Raw genomic sequence first — 5,991 nt, forward strand, 5'->3', positions numbered from 1 at the left:
ACCAGAATCGGACTTGGGGTCCGATTAGTAGAAAGCAGGTTGCTGCTCCGTTGATGTGATTCAGCTTCGGCACCGACATTTCCTGCTCTGCCATCTCTCCATGCTGCTTCTGTTTATTGGCTCCCAGGGAAACCACTGACTCAAAAATAAACCGCAAACCCCGGGGGCTTTCTTAAAGTTTGACACGACGTTCGCTGGTTGGGTTAGAAATAGTAGCATCTTTTTCAATTAGATATTTCGCTTCTTTTGAAGATCACGAAGATTAAACAACACACACGTGCAACAACAACAACTTATAAATAACTACAATCAATAAATAAATATCAGTGCCCTGCAACCTGGTGGTGTTATTCTGATGTGTCTGCTGCGCTTGTCCTTCTAGGGGGTCGTGGTCGTGGGTTTGGAAGGTGCTGGCAAAGGAGTCTTGCTGTGTTGCTGCAGTGCATCTTGTAGATGGCGCAAACTGCTGCCATTGTGTGTCGGTAGTGGAGGGAGTGAAGCTTTATGCATGGGAAGCGAATGAAGTGGGATGCTTTGTCCTGGATGGTGCCAAGTTTTTGCAGTGCTGTTCAAATTGCATTCATCCAGGCAAGTTATCTCAGGAAACCAGGTGCTCGGGTTTCCTCCCACAGTCCAAAGATGAGCAGGTTGGGTGGATTTGGCCATGCTAGATTGCCCCTTGGTCACCAAGGTGTTTGTATCGGTAGATTAGCGGGGTGGATGCGTGGCTCTGCGGGAATAGATCCTGTGTGCGATTCTCTGTCGGAGAGTCGGGACAGACTCGATGGGCAGAATGGTCTCCTTCACAATTGTCGGGATGGTGTGATTCTAAGGCGATTTGACTCTGTTCGAAATTCCCTGAGAAAACAATGGAACGCTATGTTTGTAGAACTTGGAGAATTGGATTTATTGCAAATTAAATGTTTTTTTACTGCAAGATGATGAAAGTACCTGGATCACGTCAATAAATAGTCAAGATATTTGAGGAGACTCTCGAACTATGTTTTTTTTTATCGTTGTAGATTATCCACTGTGAAGGGAAAGACAACATTGACAAGCAAGAAATGGATATTGCGACGGACGAAGTTGCAAAGTTCACTGGAAAGGAATCCGAGGATCTGAATCCTGAATCTTCTGATTTACTAAATCGGCGCTTTAACCAACTAAGCCCCAGAGCCTGATACCGCTCTTCGAGGGTACATCAGAATGCTGGAAATACATTCCAGATCTGGTGGTATTAGTGAAAAAAGAGATATTACCAGATCTGTAACGTCCCTCTGAAAATAGAGATAGTTCACATTTCAGATGCAGACCTTGCACGGGAATGACCGGTTCTCTCTCCACAGATGCTATGGGATCTCGGATAGATTCATGAAAGAAAAATAACTGAATCCCACAGTGGCCCATCGAGACTGCACCGATTTCCCTGTAAAACTTTCAGATCCGCCTTTCCCCGACACCCGCCCACCAGGGTCTCAGGGGAGGTGCTCCTTAGGAATTCACAAAAGAAAGCACATCGGAGGGAATCACACAAATCACTCAGTGAAACACTTCCACTAAACATTGAGCGGTTTAACGTGAGCTTGGTTCCACTTACTGTTTTCAGACACACACCTGGTATAAAAGTAGCCGTGTTCAGGATGTGATTCACATACAGTTTTCTGCTCTGAAGGCAGATGTGCTCCTTCTGTGGCACGAGGTGATTTTTTAAAAAGTACTTTATTCATACGGGATATGTGTGCCGCTGGCGCGAGAAGCATTTATTGTCCAAATTAATAATCTTTGAGTAATTGGCGATGAATTCATTCTGGTGCCGCTGCAGTCCATGTGGTATATGTGCACATACACTCCTGTTCGGGAGGGAGTTCCAAGATTGTGAGCCAGCCAGGGGAACGGTGAGACATTTCCAAGTCAGGATGAAGTGTGTCTCGGAGTGGAACTCACAGGTGGTCGTTGTTTCTCAGCATCAGCTGCCCTTGTGCTGCCAGGTGAGACATTTCTTGGGTTTGGATGCTGCTTCGCGAACGAAAAATTACTGTCAGGAGTGTGATTTGAACCCACGCCTCCAGAAGAGACTGCGACCTGAACGCAGCGCCTTAGACCGCTCGGCCATCCTGACTACACTGGCAAAGTGCAAAATTTCTGCACAAGTCGATCTGAATTCCACCTTTATTGTCATTACATTTATAACTCGATGTATTTTTCCATTTTTGAACCCCAACCAGAGTCCTGTATCTGAGTCCCATCCTTTCCCAAGCCGCCGGGGGCTGAGGAGCTTCTCACTGCTGGATTGCGCTGTTTGCTCAAATCAACAAAGACCCAATTCCCGCCCTCCCTGTTCCTTCCACGAAGGTGTTGAGAGTGTCAGATCTGAGCAACGTGAAGTATCCAATCGGAGAGTTATATCCGAGCGACAGGAATATCTCTCCACAGCTGCTTTCGGAGCTGCTGAATATTTCCAGCATTTCCTCTTTCTGATTTTGTCCCTTCATTACAGGAGTTCATTTACTGACAACCCAAAACTTGTCTCGAGGGCGCAGGTCCAGACATACCTTTTCTGTGATCTTCACACAGACAAGTTCACTCTTCACTTTCCAACTCACAAGCTTTAAAATCGGCTGTTTCCACACTCAGCACCCTGCGGCATTGCCTTCAACCCTCACCCCACCCTCCACCCGACCACCAGGGTCTCAGTAGTACAAATGCTTCTTGGGAATTCACAAAAGCAAGGGGATCACAGTGTTTGTGAGGGAACATAAAAGGTTAATCCACACTCATAAACGGACTGATTATGTGAGAATCTCTCTCTCTCTCACGTACACACACACACACACACACACACACACACACACACACACACACACACACACACACACACACACACACACACACACACACAGAGACCACCACCACCACCAAGGCAAATGGTGAAATTTCATCAATTAAGAACATCTGGGATTAAAAGTCTGACGACCATGGATCGATTGTCAAAAGGAAGACAACTGCTTCACTAATGTCCTTTAAGCAATGAATATTTTAACTGGTTTGGACCTAAATGGGGCCCCCGACACACAGCAACTTTGGTGACTCTAAGCTGCCCTCTGAGGTGACCTATCAAGCCGCTCAGTTCAAGGGAAATTTAGGATGGGCAATAATGCGGGCCCAGCCAGCGACACCCACATACCAGAAATGAATAAACAAAATAAATCGGTGAGTCAAAATGAGGGGATACAGAAACTCAGTTGCAGTACCAAAAGTTGAAAGAGACAGAATTCATTGAGAAACCATGTTTCAGTTCCGGAAGCTGACAGTCAGAACAAGTCACTTCTCCACGCACAGTTTAACTGATCGAATCAGGAAGATCCCAATCTTCATTGAGCAGCAGATAATGCAAAACACAGTCTGAATACAGACAGATGCACCAGAAAAAGCATTCCTTCTGGTTGCATCACAGCTTGGTGCGGCTCCTGCTCTGTCCAGGACCGCAAAAAATCGACAAAGTGTCGTAAACAAAGCCAGTTCATCACGCAAACCAGTCTGCCATCCATTGACACGCCGCGTTGCCTTGGAAAAGCAGCCAGTTGAAGGAGCCACGCACCGTGGACAGATTATCTTCCACCGGCTTCTGTCGAGAACTGGATACAAAAATCTGACGGCAGGCACGAACCAAGTAAAGAACAGCGTCTTCCTTGTTATCATCAGAATTTTGATTGGACCTATCTCGTATTAATTTGATCTTTCTCTCCATGTTGCTGTGACTGTAACTCTACATTGTGCGCTGTCTTCTTTCCTTCGTTTTGTATGGTATGCTTTGTCTGCGTAGCATGTAAGAAACAATACTTCTCACTGTGTACTAATGCATGTGACAAGAATAAATCAAATCAAATAAAATCAAAGAATATGACACAGATATAAAGGTCAAATCGGCGTAGTTGCAAATGACCAGAGGCTGCTTTCCCCCTCAAAAGGGAGAGCTTACTGGTGGCGATTTAGCCCAAGGGTTCCCAGGCGACAGGCAATGCTTGGAATATCTAATGTGCGATCGAATAGTACATCTGGATTTTCTTTGCAGAAAATTTGTATCAAAATCCTGATGTTGTTTTTAAATCCGGGGATAATATACGGCTGTTACAAACTGCCCTGCCACCTTCAATGATTTGTACACAGGTCCATATATTTCCCGCTGTTCCTGTTTCCCCTTTTGGAATTATATCCTTTATTTTGTATTGTCTCTTTGCGTTCTTCCCACCAAAATGAATCACTTAATCCGCCACATGTCCTCCCATTCCACTAAGCTGTCTGTGTCCTTTCAGAGTTCGACTGGAATTTCTGTAGCTCTTTTCAGAACCAAAGGGCGTCCCAAATCATTTCACTGATAATAAAGGATTTTTGAAATATAGTCATTGTCCAATTGCTGAACTTTTGAACTGTCTGTTCGATACGTCAGAAATTCCCATATGGGGATGGGGAATAAGTGCACCAGGTGTGGCTCTGTGGCGCAACGGATAGTGTGTTAGATTCCTCGTCATTGTCTGGCGAGACAATCAAAGGTAAACTTTGAAGAAATCAGCTGTTCATAAACTGGTTAGTTAGATGTTGGTTATAGTTGCGATGACCGAGTTGTTCAGGCGTTTGATTTAAAATCTAATGTGGTTCACCGCGCAGGTTCAAGCCCCCAGGGTTTCGAGAGTGGATGAAACTGTTCATTTTCTTTAATCACCTCCAGAGGGCTGATCTCTGACTGGAAAACTGATCGCCATTCCTATTGGATTTTGTGAAGATATCGACGAAATATTGAGTGAACAGATGGAAAAGAAGACGATAACAATGTCTGTTTGACTTCTGTATTTTGGGAGCCGATCGTGGCTCTGCGAGGAGAAAGGGGTGAGGTCAGAGGTGCGGGAGACGAATAGGGCACGGTTGAGCGCCTAACCAAACACCGAGGGTCGGGGTGGAGGCACCTTGGTGTCAGGAAGTTGGAGTTCATGTCAGGAGCGCCGATTTGGAAAGAGGCATCAGGGGAACAGTTCCGACTGAGGTGAACAAACTAGGAGAATGGGGATGGCGTCCTTACAGGGATCGGGGTATGAGGATCTGTACTCGGCGTGTGAGTCGGTGGGGCTTTAGTTACTGGTGGTCAGTCTATCTAGAATTGGAGGCAGACAGGTCAAGGAAGGGTAGGGAAGTGTCGGATTTGGACCATGCGAAAATGCGAGGGCAGAAAATGGAAGCAAAATCGCTATTTTTTCCAGGCGCAGATGAGAGCAGGAAGCAGCACCGATACAGTCATCGACGTAACGGAAAAAGAGTTGGGGGGTGGGAAGAGGGGGTGGCGGGGTGGGGGGGGGGGGGGGCGGTGGCGGTGGCTGAACAGGACTGGAACAAGAAATATTCCACATACTCCACAAAAATCACTCACTTTCAGGCGCGTAACCGGAGCCTAACGGTGCCTTTTGTGATGCTATCTGAAGATTACAGTTTCCAACCCAGTCACTTTGTACAGAAATCTGGTGGAACCTCCTCAAAACTGAGCCTGTTGACTGAAATCCACTATTTCTTTCAGAAATTGCAGGGAGCTTTCTCAGAATTACTTCCCTTGTAACTTTGTCCATTTAATTCTCACTTATCTTAGAATTTTTGATCCGAACAATTCCACAATATCTGTTTGATCTGGATAAATTATTGATGTTCCCAACTCGAACAAAATGCTTTGTTATCAATCGGCCAATGGGAATTCTGTGGATGGAATTCTAATGTCCTCAGGAAGAGGTTTAATAATGAGCTGAATGAACTGTTTTTGTTCACAGGGATGAAAGAACAAAGAACAAAGAACAAAGAACAATACAGCACAGGAACAGGCCCTTCGGCCCTCCAAGCCCGCGCCGCTCCCCGGTCCAGGATTGAATCCTGAATCCAGGATCCCCGCCCAATTTTCCAGCCTATCTACATACCAATATCCTATCCACCGAGCTGTCCCTCACAGCTACGATG

General features: G+C 45.8%; 1 non-coding gene across 1 annotated transcript; it reads right to left on the reverse strand.

Moving 5' to 3' along the window:
* Positions 1–2,036: 2,036 nt before the first annotated feature.
* Positions 2,037–2,119, reverse strand: trnal-cag (transfer RNA leucine (anticodon CAG)). Its single transcript has one exon. It is a non-coding gene; the product is annotated as a tRNA-Leu (tRNA).
* Between the last annotated feature and the right edge of the window lie 3,872 nt (positions 2,120–5,991).

This window comes from Mustelus asterias, unplaced genomic scaffold (assembly GCF_964213995.1).
Source record: "Mustelus asterias unplaced genomic scaffold, sMusAst1.hap1.1 HAP1_SCAFFOLD_35, whole genome shotgun sequence".
Classification (NCBI taxonomy): Eukaryota; Metazoa; Chordata; class Chondrichthyes; order Carcharhiniformes; family Triakidae; genus Mustelus; species Mustelus asterias.